Genomic DNA, 22,176 nt, shown 5'->3' on the forward strand with positions numbered 1-22,176 from the left:
TAGTAAAATGGATTCATGGTGTATTTTAGGTTAGTACAAAACAATTGTAGAAATGGTAGCTACACAGAGACTATAAATGCTACATGTCTTAGAATTGTAAAATTTAAAATATATCAAAATCAGAGTGTATTCTGATTACTAGGGAAAACCAGAGGAAGCTTAAATGAGGTACTTCCTCATCTTTACAATATGGTAATCAATCAATTTTGTCTTGCTGAAATTTATAGCTTTAAAATAGTCACCAGCCTTTAAGTTTTTCATAATGTTTTCAAGAATCCTCTGGGATTAAGTACCTTTTGTTGAAAGGAAAAAATTATTTGAAGTTTAGCAATTCCTTTACTAGCTTTCTTTGGTTAAATTTTTTTAAATCAGCATTTTTTTTATTGAAAAGGAATGTATCTTGTGATTCTGTTTTCCTTAAAGTATATATTATATTTTATATGATGTGTTATTTGTTATACATCATATCTAATATCTATCTATATATATATAGACAGAAATATTTCTTGGATATTTATCACAAACATATCATTTTCATAAAATAGTAAAGCCAAAATATATCTGGAGGTGGTCTCAGAAGGCCTACAGGATACACAAAGGTCTTTGGCCAGCTCCAGGCCACCCAGAGCTGTTTGTTGTCTGCCCTGGGACTTCCCAGGGGTCTTGGCATGCAAGGAAATGATGAGGGCATAGAGCGGCTGCTGCAAAGGTGTATGAGCCAGGCTGCTCATCAGCTCCAAGCCTACTTCCAGAAAGACCTCTGCTCTTTGAACACTTAAGATAGAATCCCTTACTGGGCCAATTAAAAAAAAGAACATAATTTTTTTGAAAATAATTAGGAGATCGTTGGAGATATTGGTGGTTTGGATTTTGTAGACAATCAGATGAAATATCTCTTTTTTTTTTTTTTTTTTTTTTTGAGAAGGAGTCTTGCTCTGTTGCCCAGGCTGGATTGCAGTGATGCCTTCTTGGCTGAATGCAACCCCCATCCCCTAGGTTCAAGCAATTCTCCTGCCTCAGCTTCTAGAACAGCTGGGATTATAGGTGTGTACCACCACACCCAGCTAATTTTTGTGTTTTTTAGTAGAGATGGGGTTTCACCATGTTGGCCAGGCTGGTCTCCAACTCCTGACCTCAGGTGATCCACCACCCTCAGCCTCCCAAAGTGCTGGCATTACAGGTGTGAGCCACCACACAGGGCCCAAATACCTCTTTTTAAAAGCCAAATGCTTTTTACTTAAAGAATTTTATAAGTATTTTTATTCTTTCTAACTGGTTTGACAATATTTTTTTAAATATTACCTAATTATTTGGAAATATAAAAAAGTATTTATTGGCTTGGCATGGTGGCTCACACCCAAAGTAATCCCAGCAGTTTGGGAGGCTTAGCTGGGAGGATTGCTGGAATCCAGGAGTTCAAACCAGCCCTGGTAACATAGCAAGACCCTATCTCTACCAAAAATAATAATAAATAAATAAATTATCTAGGTGTGATGATGCATGCCTGTAGTCCCAGCTACTCAGAAGTCTGAGGTGTGAGGATCTCTTGAGCCCAGGAATTTGAGGCTGCAGCGAGCTACGATCATGCTGCTATGCTCCAGCTATAGCAATAGAGAGAGGCCCTGTTTCAAGAAATAAAATTAAATTAAAAAGTGTTTTTTCATATCCTCCACCCACTTTTTGATGGGGTTGTTTTTTCTTGTAAATTTGTTTAAGTTCTTTGTAGATTCTGAATATTAGCCCTTTGTAAGATTGATAGATTGCAAAAATTTTCTCCCATTCTGTAGGTTGCCTGTTCACTCTGATGATAGTTTCTTTTGCTGTGCAGAAGCTCTTTAGTTTAAGTAAATCCCATTTGTCTATTTTGGCTTTTGTTACCATTGCTTTTGGTGTTTTAGTCATAAAGTGTTTGCCCATGCCTATGTCCTGAATGGTATTGCCTAGGTTTTCTTCTAGGGTTTTAGGTTTTACATTTAAGTCTTTAATCCATCTTGAATTAATTTTTGTATAAGGTGTAAGGAAGGGATCCACTTTCAGCTTTCTGCATATGGCTAGCCATTTTTCCTAGCACCATTTATTAAATAGGGATTCCTTTCCCCGTTGCTTGTTTTTAATCAGGTTTGTCAAATATCAGATGATTGTAGATGTGTGGTGTTATTTCTGAGGCCTCTGTTCTGTTCCCTGGGTCTATATATCTGTTTTGGTACCAGTACTGGGCTGTTTTGGTTACTATAGCCTTGTAGTGTAGTTTGAAGTCAAGTAGCGTGATGCCTCCAGCTTTGTTCTTTTTGCTTAGGATTGTCTTGGCTATGCAGGTTCTTTTTGGGTTCCATATGAAATTTAAAATTGTTTTTTCCGATTCTGTGAAGAAAGTCAGTGGTAGCTTGATGGGGATAGCATTGAATATATAAATTACTTTGGGCATTATGGCCATTCATGATATTGATTCTTTCTATCCATGAATATGGAATGTTTTTCCATTTGTTTGTGTCCTATTTTATTTCCTTGAGCAGTGGTTTGTAGTTCTCATATACACCATGAAATACTATGCAGCCATAAAAAAGGATTAGTTCATATCCTTTGCAGGGACATGGATGAAGCTGGAAACCATCATTCTCAGCAAAGTAACACAAGAACAGAAAACCGAACACCACATGTACTCACTCATAAGTGTGAGTTGAACAATGAGAACACATGGACACAGGGAGGGGAACATCACACGCTGGGGCCTGTTGAAGGGTGGGAGGGCTGGAAAGGATAGCATTAGGAGAAATACCTAATGTAGATGACAGGTTGAGGGGTGCAGCAATCCATCATGGCACGTGTATACCTATGTAACAAACCTGCATGTTTTGAAAATGTATCCTAGAACTTAAAGTATAATGATAAAAAAAGAATAGAGTATATTTGCAATATGGAATAGTAACATGATTGTAATAAATAATATTTTAATTGAAATTGTATTCCTTCCAAATAAAATATAATTGATTGCCCTATCAATTGTGCCTCCTTATGAGCCTCTAGCAAAAGAAGAAAATTTATCATCTATTGAAAGAGAAGAAAATTGAAGTAGAAGGAAATAACCTTATATTAGGTCTCTCTCTTTTGTATTGGCCTTTATTATAAAATACTTGAGAAAAAATCTGTGTTATTAAATGTATTTTTTACAATGATATCAAACACTACTGATTAAACAATATACTAGCTAAAAAAGAGAAATGTAGGAAGTTATAATGAGGGAGAGAAAGAGAGAGAAATTACACTGTTTCTACTCTGCATTCCATGCATAAGGGAACATTTTGTTCCTGATATGCATTTTAAAATCCCTCTGGCAATTGTTCTTTCATGGGCAATCTACCAATATTCAAACATTTTATGGTCTTCAGTACTCTCCAAAAGATTCCTTTAAACCACTGTGTTCTCCAAAAGAGGTTAGGCCCTTCACAGTCCCCTGCTTGGCTCTGGATGCAGTTAAAACAAGATAAAGAAGAACAGAATTAGGATGACTGATCTGACACACCTATTAAAGCCAAACCAGATGGTCCCCCGCCTGCTTTGTAGCCCATGTTGTTCATCATCAGATTATCTTACTCTCATGTCTGAAATCTTTTTGTTTCTCATAAATTTTAGAATAAAGCAAATCCCTTACCATAGTCCACAGGACTCTTACACCATCCAGCTCCTGACTACTTCTACATCATCTCTTTCTTACAGCCTGTTTCATTAGACCTCAAATGCCCTAGTTTTCTTCCTCTCCCACACATGTCCAATCTTGACTCCACCTCTGGGCGTTTACGCTGGGTGTTCCTGCCTCCGGGTGTTCACACTCTGCTTAGAGCAGTTTCTCTCATATTTTCACCAGCCTAACTGCTTTTCATATTTTAGGCTTTGGATTAGATAGACCTCCTCAAGGATAACTTTCCTATCATTACATTTAAAGCACTGCCTCCTCCAGTCATTCTTTCCCCATATTCCACTCCTCATCTTTATTTTTGTGATAACTCTGAAAGCTATTTGAAATGTCATCACTTTTAATACCTGTCTACCTGCTTTCTTTCTGCCTTCCCTCACTGGAATAGCGGCTCCATGAGAATAGAGACTGCCTATGTTGCTTATTTGGCATGTAGTGTGGGCTCGACAAATAAATAAATGAATGAAAAATGAAAAAATCAAACAACCTCTCTCTCAACCTGAAACTCAATATATTGTCTGAAAGTCTAAGGAGTAACCAATCACCTTGAGGTGTTTTGTGCATGTGTTTATATAAATACGGCTTTTAAATAAATTTATAAAACATATCTAACCTAAGATTTTTCCACCTATAGTTACTTATATTTAATACCCTTTAATTTACTATAAAAATTATTCACTTTCTATAAATGTCTCTTGTTTATTCAAGGATTTAACTATACAGTACTCTATTTTATCTGCAATTTTGCTTTTCACAGTTTCAGTTACTGAAGTCAACCATACTCTGAAAATATTAAATGGAAAAATTATAGAAATAAATATTCATAGGCTTTAATTGATTGCTGTTCTGCGTAGCATGATGAAATTTTGTACATCCCACTCAGGACGTGAATCAGCCTTTTGTTCAGCCTATCTGTGCTATGGACGCATCCTGCCTGTTAAGTGACTTAGTAGCCATCATGGTTACCAGATCAACTGTTTAAGGTATCACAGTGCTTGTGTTCAAGAAACTTAATCATGGACCCAAAGCATAAGAGTAGTGATGCTGACAATTCAGATATGACAAAGAGAAGCTAAAAAGTACTTCCTTTAAGTGAAAAGATGAAATTTCTCAGTAAAGAAAGAAAAAAATTATATGCTGAGATTGCAAAGATCTATGTTAAGAACCAATCTTCTATCCACAAAATGATGAAAAAAAGAAAAAAGAAAGTTGTGCTAGTTTTGTTGCTGTACCTCAAACTGCAAGTTATAGGCACAGGGTGTGATAAGTGATTAGTTAAGATGGAAAAGGCATTGAATTTGTGGGTGGGAGACATGAACAGAAAATGTGTTCTTATTAATGGCAACATATTGCATCAGAAAGCATTGAGGCTAAGCTGAATGAAGACTTCAGCAAAGGATCCACTACACTGAGTGACACCAAGCCATTTAGTGCAAGTAAAGGACAAACGATGGTTATACAGATTCAGGGCTACAGAAGGTCAACAGTAGCCTAATGCTTCATCACAATGCTGCCATTTATCTCACTTCCTCACGTAGGCATTGTATCATCTCACATCATCACAGGAAGAAGGGTAAGGGCAGCACAAGAAGATATTTTGAGAGAGAGAGACGCCACATTCGCATAACGTTTAGCACAGTATATTGTTCACATTTTCCTATTTTATTATTAGTTATTATTATTTTATTGGTTTTTTATTATTTACTGTGCCTAATTTATACATTAAACTTTATTTTAGGTATGTATTAATGGAAAAAAAACATAATATATGTAGGATTCAGCACTATCCATGGTTTCAGGCATTCAGTGGGGGTCATCCTCCCCCAGAAAAGAGAATGCCATTGTATATTATATGTATCATTTCTACAATTATTTAATATGTCAATGACGGTAAAGAAATATTACACTGTATCAATCAAGGAGCCTTAGAGATTAAGAAAGAATAAGATTAAAAGCAAAGGTTAAAATGAAGAGTACAAGAGAAAAGGGACATACACAGTAACATTTCTATTCTGTCTTACTGTGCTTATACTTGCAGATAAATAAACATATATATGTGGATATATAAACACACACACATAATACATATATATGTATATGTATATGCATGTATGTATACTGACCATGAAAATTGTATGAAAGCATCATCAAATGGCATAGAGTGATTTAAGAAAATACTATATTAACATTTTTGGTAACAAGTCAGAGGTTTTTTTGAGACAAGAGGTCTCGCTCTGTTACCCAGCAGTGCTGTGATCTCGGCTCACTGAAACCTGTGCCTCCAAGTCTCAAGCGATTCTCATGCCTCAGCCTCCTGAGCAGCTGGGACTATAGCAGCATGTGTCACCACATTTGGCTAATTTTTGTATTTTTAGTAGAGATAGGGTTTCACCATGTTGGCCAGGCTGGTCTGGAACTCCTGGCCTCAAGTGATCCACCCACCTCGGCCTCCCAAAGTGCTAGGATTATAGGCACGACCCACCACAGCAGCCTAAATAATTTTAAATGACACTAAAAGTAGTTTTGTGGGAGAGAAAAATAAATCAGCTACTTTTCTTATATAAAAATGTTCTGTATATTAATTACATTATTAAATATATTTTAATGCTGATTTAATACAGTACAATTGGTAGCCCTCTTTAATTATCAGTATTTCAAATTTAAAATGGAAGCGATAAACATTTATTTTGCTTCTGTTACCATCAACATAGCATAAGATTATTTCATATTTTTTCCCTCTATCCTTTAGCACCTGGAGGAACTCTTAATATTGAGACTGAAGGAAAATAGTAAAAAACCAAACCTAAGGCCAAAGATAGTCTCTCTAGGAGTGAGTTAAGCAAGTTGTGGCCCTTTAGGATTAGTTTATTGTGTTTTTTTATCCTTTTAAGAGCAATAAAAATGTAATTTGTAATTTACGATTCCATCTCTCTGTCAGTGCATCCAATGATGTCTCCACCCATGCCCATTCTGCCAGCCTGTGCAAAAATGAAGCTCACAGTACAAATACTGGTACTGGATCCTTGCCCTTACTCAGAACTTGCTCTCATCTGGGCCTCCTTATTTCTATTCAGTGGCTTCCATCTGGGTTTTGCCTCTCTGTCCTGTCAGATTGCCATTTGAGAGGAGCTATTCACCTGGCTTTTTGTTTCCATATTGTTCCTAGACACATCTTTGGATCAGGATTGTCTCCCTGCCCTGTGGTCTCAGGCCAGGTTTGGCTGACAGGCCCAGCAAGAGTTTCCAGCTAACCAGGGAGAGAAAAGCAAGTCACATTTAAACCCTAAGATGATGGAATCAGAAAATTTTAAACTAAGCAATCGTTGCTGTTCTTGGAGAAACAGTAGCATTTAGCCCAATTTGTCCTTCTGATCATTGTAGGCTAAATTAGGTAGGGTCAATAAACTGGAGAAGGTGAAATTTCAGCTAAACCTTAAGGAAGGGTAGAATGAAGTCAAGCACAAAAGACAAATAATGCATGTCAGATAGAAGTAAATAATTCGGCCAAGGCACAGCATGAGCAAAATACATATAACAGACGATCTTGGGATAGCAGCCTCTTTCAAGTTTGCAAAAGTAGGCTTTACCAATTTATGAGACATTTTGAATGCTGCCTTTTTCATACTCTTGTACTTTGCTTTTTGCTTTTTCTGAGTGGTTGTCTGAAAACGACCTGTTATTATACTCACCATATAAACCTACTATATATAAGTATCTCTGAAGGTGAAGGCAGGGGATCTGGCTTTATCAAGTTCACCAGTTCATTTGTGTTTGAGAAAAAATACTATCGAGTAATCAGTTTTAAACATTTTTCTTAGCAATCAACCATCATATGTTGAAACTTAGTATATAAAACAAAAGCCCTATTTGCATGATGTGTGTGTGTGTGCATGTGTGTGTGTTGTGTAGAGAGCTCTTGGTGCCCCAGAAGCTCTCAGTTATTTTTTTAAATTGCTGTAATTAATTGGGAAATCACAAAGGAGTCTTTGGATGACAGTGAGTGTTTAGAAGCCTCACCAATCATGAGTGTGTGAAACAGATTTGAAGACAAAGAGACTTAAGGCAAAAGAAGAAAAGAAAAGAGAAAAGAAAAGAAAGAAGGAAGGAAGAAAGAAAGAAAAAGAAAAGAAAAGAAAGAAAGAAAGAAAGAAAGAAAGAAAGAAAGAAAGAAAGAAAGAAAGAAAGAAAGAAAGAAAAGCAGCTAGAGGCTACTGTAACAGATATTAATTTGCCACCTCAAAATCAAATGTGCAGGAAATGCCAAGTAACTTTAATTTCTTTGACTCAACTAAATCTCACTTTAAGGCTCCCAGAGTATCTAACTTAATACTAAATTTAGTCTCAATCATTGTTGTTGGGCATCTTTTCCAAATCTATCCCATATATGTAGGAAGGTCCTGGAATCTAAAGCAGAGTAATCATTACAGGAAAACCTCTTTGGTTTTGATCCATCCAAATCACTGCCAATAAGCACATTAGACAAGTTCACTCCATAGCTTAAAGTCCAGTGGCTCTGGATGTCAGTACAATGGCTGGATAAGGACTTCTGAAAATTCTGTCCTCCATAAAAGCAATGAGAAAACTGGCAAAAATGGCCAAAATTGACTATTTCAGAACTCTGGAAATTAACCAAAAGTCTGCAGCAACCCAGGGGGCTTTTAGAAAAGAAAGAGAGAGAGAGAAGGAAGACAGAGAAGGAAGGAAGGAAAGAAGGAAGGAAGGAAGGAAGACAGGAAGGAAGGAAGGGAGGGAAGAAGGAAGGAAGGAAAAGACAGAGGGAGGGAAAGAAAGAAAGGAGCAGGGAAGGAAGGAGAGAGCGAGGGAAGAAAGAAGGAAAGTGGGAGAGAGAGAGAAAGAAGACAGAGAGGGAGGGAGGAAGGGAAGGAAGGAAGGGAGGAAAAAATAAAAGGAGGGAGTGAAAGAAATAAGAAAGGAGGGGGGAAGGAAGGAAGGAAGGGGGGAAAGAAGGAAAGAAGAAGCTCTATCTCAGTAAGAACAGCAAGCTTTGTGTCATTTTAACCTGCCCAAGTCCCATCCTTATTCTTCAGACAACAACTCACACTCAGTGAAAACCAGCAGCCTGAAAGTCACATAAAGAAGGAGACCAGAGCTCTTTCAAAATCTGAAATAGCCTCAAATTCTCAAAGAATTGTCATTATTTTACTTATCTGGTCATTCCCTAAAATATCTTACTTGCAAGGCTATCTGCATTTGACCTGACTCAGAGCTCAGCCAGTATGAAAATCCTTCCCTTTCTCCCTTCCTGCCCAAAAGCCTTTCCCTGTAGTGGTGTTATCAAAATCAATTACAGGCAACTATTTACCTTGTGGTTACCTTTGTGGATAGGCACTGGCGGAAATCTTAGAACAACCAAACTGTTTTAAAAAGAAAAGCAGAGGAATGAGATGGCCATAGGAGAGATCTGAAAAGCTTTGATGTATTCCTGAAAATCTAGCCTAGGCCACATGAGTGTAGTGATATGCTCATGACGAGTGCTATGTGCATTTTTAGGAAATACCTAAGAATGCTCTAAGCTCTAACTTCAGACTGACATTGGGGCTCTATGCAATCAGGAAGTGAAGGATAAGGTTGAGTTGTCAGCTGTCTGGCTGAGTGTTGAAGTATACTCAAAATGCATACAGAGCCCCATTTCAAAGACTGAGAGACTTTTTGGTTCAAGGTATTTAAAGACATCTAAATAACTAACGAATAAATATAGACGACAGTATACTTGTATTTTGTTTGCAATTCATTATTTTTCTATATTATTTAAAAAACAACAGCATGATGAAACAATTCTAGATCTAAGTTAGCAGGCACACAATGTATAAAGATGCAATCTGTGACAATAACAGCATAAAGGATGTGGAGTAAAGAAAGCCTACAGGACTTATGAGGTGACATTAAGTGCACAAAATTTTCCCTTATGGGATTACCAGAAGGCAAAGAGACTAGAAAAAGCACCGAAAATCTATTGACTAAAATAATAGCTGAAAAATTCCCAAGTCTTGGGAGAGGTATGAACATCCAGATCCAGGAAGCTCAGAGTCCCAAATATATTTAATTCAAAATGTACCCTCCGAGGAACATCATAGACAAATTGTCAAAACACAAAGATAGAAAGATAATTCTAAAAACTGCAAGAAAAAGTAACAAGTCACATATAAGGGAATCTCCATCAGACCAACAGCAAGTTTCTCAGGTGAAACCTCATAGACCATGAGAGATTGGGATTATCCATCCAAAGTGCTGAGGAAAAAAAAAAGTGCTAACCAAGAATACTATGCCTAGCAAAGTTATAATTCAGAGACAAAGGAGAAGTAGTCTTTCCCAGACAAGAAAAACTAAAAAAATCAACACCACTAGTTAGCATTACAAGAAATGTTCAAGGAAGTCTTACATCTGGAAGCAAAAGGTCATAATTATCATCATGAAAACACACAAAAATATAAAACTCATTGCTAGAACAGATACAGAGGAGAAAGGAAAAGGAATAAAACCTTATCACCACAGAAAACCACCAAACCTCCAAGAAAAACAGAAATAAAAGAACAAAAGATATACAAAATAACCAAAAGACAATTGACAACATAAGAGTAAGTCCTCACTTATCAATAACAATCTTGAATGTAAGAAGATTAAATATCTCAATCAAAAGATATAGACTGGCTGAATGAATAATTTTTTTTAAAAAATTCAAACATAGCCCACCCATAAGAAACTCATTTCACCTCAAGAGACACCGATAGACTGAAAATGAAGAGTTGGAAAAAGGCAGTCCATACAAACAGAGGCCAAAATTGAGCAGGAGTAGCAATACTTATGTCATATAAGACAGACAGAAATCAAAAATTGTAAAAAAGGGACTGAAAATCCACTATTTAATGGTAAGAGGATCAATTCAGCAAGAGAATATAACAAATGTCTATATATATATATATATATATATATATATATATATATATATATGTAGCCAACATTGGAGCATGCAGATATATAAAGCAAATATTATTAGATATAAAGGGAGACATAGACTCCAACACAATAATAGATGAGGACTTCAACACCCCACTCTGAGAATTGAACAGATCATCCAGACAGAAAAATAAATCAACAAAGAAACGATAAATTTAAATGGGACTTTAGATCAAATGGAACTAACAGACATTTACTAATTTTTTTTTTTTTTGAGGCAGAGTTTCTTTCTTGTCAACCAGGCTGGAGTGCAATGGCAGGATCTTGCGATCTTGGCTCACTGCAACCTCTGCCTCCCAGGCTCAAGCAATTCTCCTGCCTTGGCCTCCCAAGTAGCTGGGATTACAGGTGCCTGCCACCACACCCAGCTAATTTTTGTATTTTTAGTAGAGACGGGGTTTCACCATGTTGGCCAGGCTGGTCTCGAACTCCTGACCTTAGGTGATCCACCTGCCTTGGTCTCCTAAAGTATTGGGATTACAGATGTGAGCCACTGCAACTGGCCAAACATTTACTAAACATTTCATCAACAGCTGCAGAATACACATTCATTTCATCATCACATGGAACATTCTTCAGGATAGACCATATGTTAGAACACAAAACATCTCAATAAAATTTTTAAATTTGAAATTATATCAAGTATTCTTTTTTTCTTGTTGCCCAGGCTGGAGTGCAGTGGCACAATCTTGGATCACTGTAATCTCTGTCTCCCAGGCTCAAGAGATCATTTCACCTCAGTTTCCTGAGTAGATGGGACTATAGGTACATGCCACCATGCTCAAGTGATTTTTTAAAAATCCTTAGTAGAGATGAGGTCTCACTGTGTTACCCAGGCTAGTCTTGAACTTCTGAACTCAAGCAATCCTCCCACCATGGCCACTCAAAGTGCTGAGATTACAGGTGTGAACCACTGCTCCCAGCTATTTAAGTATCTTTTCTGACCACAATGGAATAGAACGGGAAATCAACAACATGAAAAACTTTCAAAACTGTACAAATACATGGAAATTAAACAACATGCTCCTAAATGACCAATGGGAAAATGAGGAAATTAAAAATGGGGTGGAAATGAATGGGGTGGCTTTAAAAGGATATCTAAATTTGGAGAATTAGTGAAGTGAGGCTAAAACGGAAAAAGGTGTGTTAGTTGAGGGGTGACTGTTAAAAATGCATACAGCCGAAAGACAAAAATTTGGGCTCTGGTTGAATTGGATTAAGGCTTTTTGTTTTTGGGGTTTGGCAAAGATGTCTTTTCCTGGGTTAATGAGACCAGATTAAAAACTATCTTGAAACTAATGAAAATAGAAACATAACATGGCAAAACCCATGGGATACAGGAAAAGTGCTATTTAGAAAAGTTTAAAAGCAATAAAGGCCTACATCAAAAAAGCAAAAATATTTTAAATAAACAACTTAATGATGCATCTCAAGGAATAAACTAAAATTAGTAGGAAAGAAATAATTAGGATCAGAGCAGAAATAAACATAATTGAGACTTTAAAAACAAAGAAAATCAAAAAATGAAAAATTAGTTTTTTGAAAGATAATCAACAAACCTCTAGCCAGAATAACCAAAAAATAGAAAAGATGCAAATAAATAAAATCAGAAACAAAAATAGACATTACAACAGATAACCATGAAATACAAAGGATCATTAGAAACTATTAGGAACAAGCATACATAAACAAATTGGAAAACTTAGAAAAAAAATGAATAAATTTTTGTACAGATACGACCTACCAAGACTGAATCATGGAGAAATGGAACCCCTAAACAGACCAATTGTGAGTAACAGGATTGTATTAGTAATAAAAAATCTCCCATCAAATAAAATCACAGAACTTCATGGATTCACCATTAAATTCTACCAAATATTTAAAGAAGAACTAGTACAAATTCTACTCAAACTCTTCAAAAAAATTGAAGAGAATTCTTCCAAACTCATTCTGCAAAGCCAACATTATCCTGATACAAAAACCAGAGAAGGAAACAACAAAGACTTTAGATCAACATCACTAATAAACATAGATTCGAAATCCTCAAAAAATACTAGAAAACTGAATTTACTAGCACATTAAAAAGATCATATACCATGACAAACTGGGGATTTATCCCAGGGATGCAAAGGTGATTTAACATATGCAAATTAATAAATGTGTATATCACATCAACAGAATTAAGCATAAAACCCATATGATCATCTCATTAGATGCAGGAAAAGCATTTCACAAAAATTAACATTCCTTCATGATTAAAAACTCTCAAGTATAGAAGGAACATACCTCAACATGAAAGCTGGAAGTTTTCTCTGTAAGAACTAGAGCAAGACAAGAATGCCCACTGTGACCACTCTTATTCAACATGGTACTGTAAGTCCTAGACAGAGAAACTTAAAAAGAGAAATAAATAAAGGGCATCCAAATTGGGAGAAAGTCAAATTGTCTTTCTTTGCCAACAACATTATATTATATATAGAAAACCTGAAAGCTCCACCAGTAATGAGCCGATGAAAGAGAAATCAAGAAAGCAATCACATTAAAAATAGCTACCAAGAAAAGTGCCTAGGAATAAATTTAACCAAATTTATTCCAAATTTAACCAAAAAGGTGAAAGATCTCTACAGAGAAAACCATAAAACACAGATGAAAAAAATCAAAGACACATAACAATGGAAAGATATTCCATGTTCATTGAAAGGAAGAATTAATATAGTGAAAATGACCATACTATCTAAAGAAGTCTACAGATTCAGTGCAATCCCTATCAAAATATCAATGAGATTCTTCACAGAAATAGAAAAAACAATACTAAAATATATGTCAAACCACAAAAGACCTCAAATAGCCATAGCATTCCTGAGTAAAAAGAACAAAGCTGGAGAAATCAGACTACCTGACTTCAAAATATATTACAGAGCTATAGTAACCAATACAGCATGGTATTGGCATAAAAACAGATATATACACCAACGGAAGAGAATAGAAAACCCAGAAATAAATCCATGTGTTTACAGCCAACTGAGTTTCACCAAAGGTACCAAGAATATTCACTGAGGAAAGAACAGTCTCTGCAATCTGCAATAAATGGTGTTGGAAAAACTGGATTTCCATATGCAGAAGAATGAAACTAGACCCTTCTCTCTCACCATATACAACAATAAACACAAAATGGATTAAATACTTAGTTGTAAGACTTGAAAGTATAAAACTACTAGAAAACAACATAGGGGAAATGCTTCAGGACATTGGTCTGAGCAAAGATTTTATTAAGAACTCAAAAGCACAGGCAACAAAAGAAAAAATAAGCAAGTGAGATATTATTAAACTAAAAACTCTCCAAAGCAAAGGAAAAAATCAACAGAATGAATAGATAACCTGCAAAATGGAAGAAATTATATTTGCAAACTATTATCTGACAAGAGATTAATGTCCAGAATATACAATAAAGGCCAAAAACAAACAAAAAAATCCAATTAAGAAATGAGGAATGAGCTAAACAGACATCTTTCATAAAAAAAATAAATATGGCCAACAGGTATATGAAAAATATACTTAGTAACTAATCATCAGGGAAATGCAAATTGAAACCACAATGAGATATCAGTTCGCCCCAGTGAAAGGATGTCATCAAAAAGACAAAAATGACAAATGCTGGAGAGGATGAGGAAAAAGGGGAACTCTTCTACACTGGTAGTGGGAATGTAAATTAGAACAGCTATTATGCAAAACAGTATGGAGATTTCTCAAAAAACTAAAAAACTATCATATGACCCACTAATCCCACTCTTTGACATTTATCCAAAGGAAAGGAAATGAGTATGACAAGCAAGTTTTGTGTTTATTGCAGCACTATTCACAATAGCAAAGATATGGAATCAACCTAAATGTCCATCAGTGGATGAATAGAAAAAGAAAATGTGGTATATATACACAGTAGAATATTATTCAGCCAGAAAAAAGAATGACATGCTGTCATTTGAGGCAACATGGAGGAGCTTGTAGGACATTATGTTAAGCGAAATAAGCCTAGCACAGGAAGATAAATTCCTAATGCTTTCACTCATATGTGGAAGTGAAAAAAGTTGATGACATAGAAGTAGAGAGTAGCATTGTGGTTACCAGAGGCTAAGATGGGGGGATGATCCTGAGAGGCTGGTTAACAGATACAAAATTACAGCTAGATAGGAGGAATAAATTCTAGTGTTTTACAGCACTATAGGGTGACTATAATTAACAACTTACCCTATATTTTCAGATAGCTAGAAGAGCAGATTTTTAATGTTACCAATAAAAAGAAATGATAAATGTTTCAGGCAATAGATATGTTAATTGCCCTGATTTGATCATTATACATTGAATATATATATCAAAGTATCACACTCTGCTTCATAAATATGTACAACTATTATTGTCAATTCAAAATAACAAAAGCAAAAAAAATGAAAACAAAAAACTATATCACATACCTGGGGGAAATCAACCCAGAATGGACAAAATTACAATATATTGTAGTAAAAATATTGAATTGAAACCTGAAGAAAAAATATCTTAAGAGTCCAGACATAAAAACCAGGTCACTTACAATGGAAGAAATATAGATTGACTCAAGACCTTTTCAGGTGAGTGTTTTATGCTAGAATACAATGGAGCAACATATGTAATATTTCAAGGAAAAAAACATTGTTATTCACAAATATTTATCTAGTCAAATTGACTTTTATAAATAAACTGTGAGGAATATGAAATATTGTTGCCATGAGAATTTCCTAAATAATCTACTAGAAAATAAGCTTCAAAATATTAAAATGACCAGAGATTCACTGGCATAAAGACTAGTTATGGGCATAAAATTTATATTTACCTATCGAAATAAAACTAAATAATCATTTCTTAAAAGATAATATAGTATATGATAGTTACATTCTCCTACAAAATAGAAACAGTATAACTACAACAATCATTCATCAATTGGAGGTATAAATGAAAAGTAGAACAAGCTCACTAATACCAAGTATATTATTTAAATTTAGATTGCTGAGGATGAAGAAGATTAGGGACTGGAAGACAGTACAAGTTAATTTTTCTTCTAAGAGTACTGAATAAACTGGTAGCCTCCAAAAAGTGGATGGGCATTAAAAGTATTGTATAAATGAATTTAATATGCAGGTAACCATTAGAACGAGAAAACAAACATTTTGAAATATAATAAAACAAAAAATAAAAAACAAACAAATCAAATTACATAGTAGACTACATCTACATCCATATTTATGTTAATACATAGATAATATATCCATATATAATGAAATACAATATTGCAGAACTGAAGGCAAACATGTTAATCTTATCAATAAATTAAAAAGTGCAAAACATATATACTAAAAGAAAAAATGTTCAAGTGAGTCAACAAAGCAAAAATAAATGCTATGGTATATACTAAAGACACACCTACAACAAAAAAATCAGAATGATAAAATAATAGGATAAATATACAAGCATAGAAATATAAAGAAAGTAAATTTGGAAATTTTAATATCTGAAGACATAGCAATCAGAATATTTAAAAGGCAAAAATTGATACTTTCTAGTGCTAAATTTTATAAAAAGTATAATTATTGATATGTATTTATTCACCCAATGAGAAAGACACAGCTTTCATAGGGCAGAAACTACATGAGTTTCCAAGATAGACAGAAACACAATAATAGTAGAATATTTTAATAAACCTTGCTGATCCAGCTGTGATGAAGTCAATAAAACATTAATAAGACCTATGCGACATAATCAGTAAAGTAAATCTAAATCTTGATAGTACAGAGTATATCCTCTTTGTAGGTACACACGGAACATTTGCCAAAAAAAGGAGTATATTTTAGACCACAAGTTAACCTCGATAGACTTTCAAAACATAAATTATAAAAACAGCATTAGAATGCAAAAAGTATCTTTTTTTTTAATACTTTAAATTCTAGGACACATGTGCACAACGTGCAGGTTTGTTACATATGTACACCTGCACCATGTTGGTGTGCTGCACCCATTAACTTGTCATTTACATTAGGTATATCTCCTAATGCTATCCCTCCCCCCTCCCCCACCCCACGACAGCCCCCGGTGTGTGATGTTCCCCTTCCTGTGTCCAGGTGTTCTCATTGTTCAATTCCCACCTACGAGGGAGAACATGCAGTGTTTCATTTTTTGTCCTTGTGATAGTTTGCGGAGAATGATGGTTTCCAGCTTCATCCATGTCCCTACAAAGGACATGAACTCATCCTTTTTTATGGCTGCATAGTATTCCATGATGTATATGTGCCACATTTTCTTAATCCAGTCTATCATTGATGGACATTTGGGTTGGTTCCAAGTCTTTGCTATTGTGAATAGTGCTGCAATAAACATATGTACGCATGTGTCTTTATAGCAGCTAATCCTTTGGGTATATACCCAGTAATGGGATGGCTGGGTGAGATGGTATTTCTAGTTCTAGATCCCAGAGGAATCACCACACTTTCTTCCACAATGATTGAACTAGTTAAAAAAAAAAAAAAAAAAAAGAAGGTCATTGTTCATTTCATTTACAAGGTTTCCTTAAGGAGAAGCCATTCGCTCATTCCATTCCTGGATGATACCCCTAATCCAAGCCAGGGCTTGGCTCAGCCTGCCCTATACAGGCCTTGTCAGGCCCTCAGTCCAAAGGAGAAGCTTAAGACTGAGGTCCTCCAGGCACCACATAAGGGGAGTATTTAGGGCATTTCGTATTGGATCTAATAAGTGGCTGCTGAGTCCACTTCTGATGCTGTAAGGTGAGCTTAACAGGGGCATTCCAAAGTGGGTGGGCAGGTTCTTTCCATATTCAGGTTTTTAAAATTCAAGACTCTAAACTGGTACCATATACTTTGGGTACCAGCATATTGTTATTATTTGAAAAGACACATGAGGCAGAAGTTCCTGACACCACAGTGTGAGGATGGGAGGTCTGGTTCCATCATGCCTAATAAAACTGTAAAAAAAAAAAAAAAAAAGAAAAAAAAAGAAAGAAAAAGAAAAAAGAAAGAAAGCAAAAAGTATCATTCCTATTAATTTAAAAAGCTCACAAGTGGCCGGGCGCAGTGGCTCACGCCTGTAATCCCAGCACTTTGGGAGGCCGAGGCGGGCGGATCACGAGGTCAAGAGATCGAGACCATCCTGGCTAACACGGTGAAACCCCGTCTCTACTAAAAATACAAAAAATTAGCCGGGCGTGGTGGCAGGCGCCTGTAGTCCCAGCTACTCGGGAGGCTGAGGCAGGAGAATGGCGTGATCCCGGGAGGTGGAGCTTGCAGTGTGCAGAGATCGCGCCACTGCACTCCAGCCTGGGCAACAGAGCGAGACTCCGTCTCAAAAAAAAAAAAAAAAGTACGTTGACTGATACTATATACGGTTGATCATAGTTACATACTTATAGTTCGGGTCTCCTATGTCCTTAATGATTTTCCGCCTTAATGATTTATTCTATCAATTACTAAGAGAGGAATAATAAAGTCTCCAACTATAATAGTGGACTTGTCTATTTCTTCTTTCAAATCTATCAATTTTCACTTCATTTTGAAGCTCTGTTTTTAGGTACATACATACATTTAGGATTTCCATGTCTTCTTGGAGAATTTATAATGTGTCCTGTTGGTTCGCAATAATACTTCTTATTCTGAAGTCTACTTTATCTGAAATTAATACAGCCACTCTACCTTTCCACACTCACCTAAACTCAGCCTTTATTAGTTCATTAAAAATTATTATTTTAATCTTCCTACTGATTTGTATGGCATTTGGTGGCATCAATCCAAATAAGCAGATGCATAGGTCCTGTTTCTCCCTTCAAGTTCCTGTCTCTCTACAGATTTCAGTAAGCTGTCTGCCTTGCAACTGTAGTTTTCTGATGAGTGCAAGAAAAATTGTTAATATTTCATTTGCTCGGGCTTATATTTTGTTGTGGGATGGAAATGATGCTTTCCAGCTGTATACATCTCTGGGATGAAACTGGAAGTCTTCTAGTAGATTTATTTACTTCTGAGTTTAGTGTGAGTAGCCGTAGGCATACCATTTCTGATATTACATGTTTCTACTTACATACAGGAGACACTGAAAGAAGTCAGTAAAAATATTTTTTTCCTTGGGATCACAACAGGATGCTGAGAGGCTCACTTCGAAGCCTCCTGGCTTATTTGGCTTATCTGATCCTTAACCTATGTTCTGACTACTTTAAAAGCAGAAAAATCTTTTCTTAATGTTTTCTGGCACAGTTTCCTTCCTCCCATCTGGAAATGTGGTTGTCTGTATTATCCGCCCCTTATTGACCTGGGCGTGAATTACAAGAAGGGAAGTACGTGATCTTTTTATACTTTCCTATCCACCACTTCCTTTTTCTGTCATTTGCACATTGAAATTTTGGAAACATTTTTTGTTGTTGTTCACAGATTATTAAATACAGTCATAATATTTGAACCTGTGAGGGCTGGGGCACGGTGGCTCACGCCTATAATCCCAGCACTTTGGGAGGCCGAGGCGGGCGGATCACAAGGTCAGGAGATCGAGACCATCCTGGCTAACATTGTGAAACCCCATCTCTACTAAAAAAAAAAAAAAAAAAAAAAAAATACAAAAAGTTAGCCCAGCGTAGTGGCGGGTGCCTGTAGTCCCAGCTACTCGGGAGGCTGAGGCGGGAGAATGGCTTGAACCCGGGAGGCGGAGCTTGCAGTGAGCGGAGATCGCGCCTCTGGACTCCAGCCTGGGGGACAGAGCGAGACTCCTTCTCAAAAAAAAAAAAAAAAAAATTTGGACCTGCGAGAAAGCTCGGAGATAATGTAGTCCAACTCTTCATTTTGGGGTGGGAAAGGAGGCTTAAGAAATATAAATAACCCTAGTTGTACAGAAAGAAAGACTGTCATCGATTACCAATGATCCAATAATCCAACTGCTTTCTTTCAACAGTGTTTTTTTCTTTCTTTCAACATAATGTCAATGAGTGAGCATAGATAGAGAGAAGAGGTGTGAGGCATAACAAATCTTAAGACCTATGCTAGCTTATTGACCACATAATTAAAGTGTTACTAGAAATCTTTTATTTTATAAATTTTACTCCATTTTAGCATAACTCTTCCTCTATTTTAAAAAAAGTCTCTTATAGTTAAGCTTTCTTTCTAGTCACAGCTATACAGTTTTGTTTTGTTTTTTTCTTGAGATGGAGTCTTGCTCTGTCGCCCAGGCTGGACTGCAGTGGCACTATCTCGGCTCACTGCAGGCTCCACCCCCCCGGGTTCACGCCATTCTCCTGCCTCAGCCTCCCAAGTAGCTGGGACTACAGGCGCCCGCCACCACGCCCGGCTAATTTTTTGTATTTTTAGTAGAGACGGGGTTTCACCGTGTTAGCCAGGATGGTCTCGATCTCCTGACCTCGTGATCCGCCTGCCTCGGCCTCCCAAAGTACTGGGATTACAGGCGTGAGCCACCGCGCCCGGCCAGCTATACAGTTTTTTAAAAACACCATGTGCTGTGAAATCCATACCTAATTTTTTTATCTTAAAATACTTTTGGAATTTATCAATATGCCCTCAAGGTGGTTACAATAATTATTTCATAAGTTTATAGTTATTATAGCATTTCTATAATTTTGGCTGCATTCTGCATGTCTTTATTTTTTCTCTCAATATATTTGCCCCTGGGTTTTTCATGTATAGTGTGCACATTAAATTTTTTAAATACAATAAATAAAAATAAGTTTACCTCCTAACATTTCTACTGTTTTTAATTGCACAAATATACATAATACAATTTTAAAGAGCTAAGTCTAAAAGAAAGAATATATAAAGTTCACTATGTAAATAATCATTTTTTCAGACACTTTTATCATTACATTATGAATAGTTAATATGAGTTTCCTTTGTTTTATTCCTAGGTTTCATAATGCCATGGCTTGACACTACCAAACTAATCAGAAAACAAAATAAGCATTATATGCTAGGCTTTTATGGGATTAAATTGTGATAACACAATTTAATAACAGAACTCAAATTCTTGAAAATTTTGTTGGCACTTCTTATTTCTGTCATGCATCTTACATGCTTGGTTTAGCAAAACTCTTGGTGTTTAAATGCTACAAGATGTGAATAAACTTGTTGATTTGAGAGTCCAAGCCATAAAATAGAAGATTTTGATTTGTACTCCAATATTTTAAGAATATTCTTAAAACTACATACTTTTAAGTACTAGGGTGCTGAGTAAAAGCTTGAGTGCATAGTATATAAAAATATTTAAATAAATATTACAAACTTCAGCTAGTCATCTGAATCTTTCTACACAGTGTCGAAGATTACATCTTTTGAAACATTTAGCTGATTATGTGAATTTTTCATCCAAATGTTTGACATCATGTGAATTCAAGTTTGGTTAGCTTTGTCTTTATACTGAATATAATTAATATAAACAATGATGTTTCCATTGAACATTATAATAAACACTTATGTCTTATAAAAATAAGAGTTGTTTAGCTTCAATAACTAAAGAAAAATGTGGAAATCATCTTTTATTTTTACCAAATCTCAGAAGTATGTAAGAGCACAGAAAAAAAAATCAGAATTAATACTTCCCCAATGTAGTGATTTATATTATTTTTAATTGCTGAACTGGTTTTAACTAGATTTATTTCTCTGGTTAGAAGGAAGTTAAAAAGAATTAGGAGGAAATATCACTTTATATTCATGTATATGCCACAAGTTACAATAAAAAGATTTTTTGTGTTCTTCCCTTTGCCTTCCAGTGTTTTTGATGTTTACAATCTGGTTGGTCCAAGATATTGACAAACAAGAGGAAATAAATGGAAGAAGTGATACAATATGCATTCTTATTTTCTATTTCTGAGTGTGTGTTAGATAAACTGAAGCAGAGGATAGGCACGGAGAGAACAGAAGCTAATGTTCAACTGCCCAATCTGGGTATCAGGAAATTACTACGTAGAGAACCAGGTGCCAATACATCTCAGCCTAGTCTAATTAGGAGAGTGCAGAAGCATGGTGAGACAGAGAAAGAATCTGATTGGTATTCCTGAGCCTTTCTCACCTCCTCGGTAGTTTGGAGCCTAACAGAAGAGTCAACAGGGCTGCCAAGGTCCCAAAGGGTCTGGAATTGCTTACCAGACTGACAGACAGTATGGAGTATGTGGCAGATCCAGGAGGAAGTGAGAAGAATAGGAATCAGTGAAGCGCAGGTGGCCTACTGTTTCTCAGGAATAAGAGACCTCAGTTTCACCAGCTATAGACTCTGGAAGGCCTAGAAACCATCTGCTAGTGGCAAATGTTATCACTCCAGAAACCAGTGGACCCTAGGCAGCCTGTATTCAGGGCTGAAGATAAGAGATAAGAGACCACTGCCATTTCCCACCCATACCACTAAGGCATGCAAGCCCTCACCCCTTGTTCACTTATATTCCAAAACTATCTTAAGAAAAGAGGCAGGGGAAGGAAGATGATATTAAG

Source organism: Gorilla gorilla, chromosome 5 (genome assembly GCF_029281585.2).
Source record: "Gorilla gorilla gorilla isolate KB3781 chromosome 5, NHGRI_mGorGor1-v2.1_pri, whole genome shotgun sequence".
NCBI classification, from domain to species: domain Eukaryota; kingdom Metazoa; phylum Chordata; class Mammalia; order Primates; family Hominidae; genus Gorilla; species Gorilla gorilla.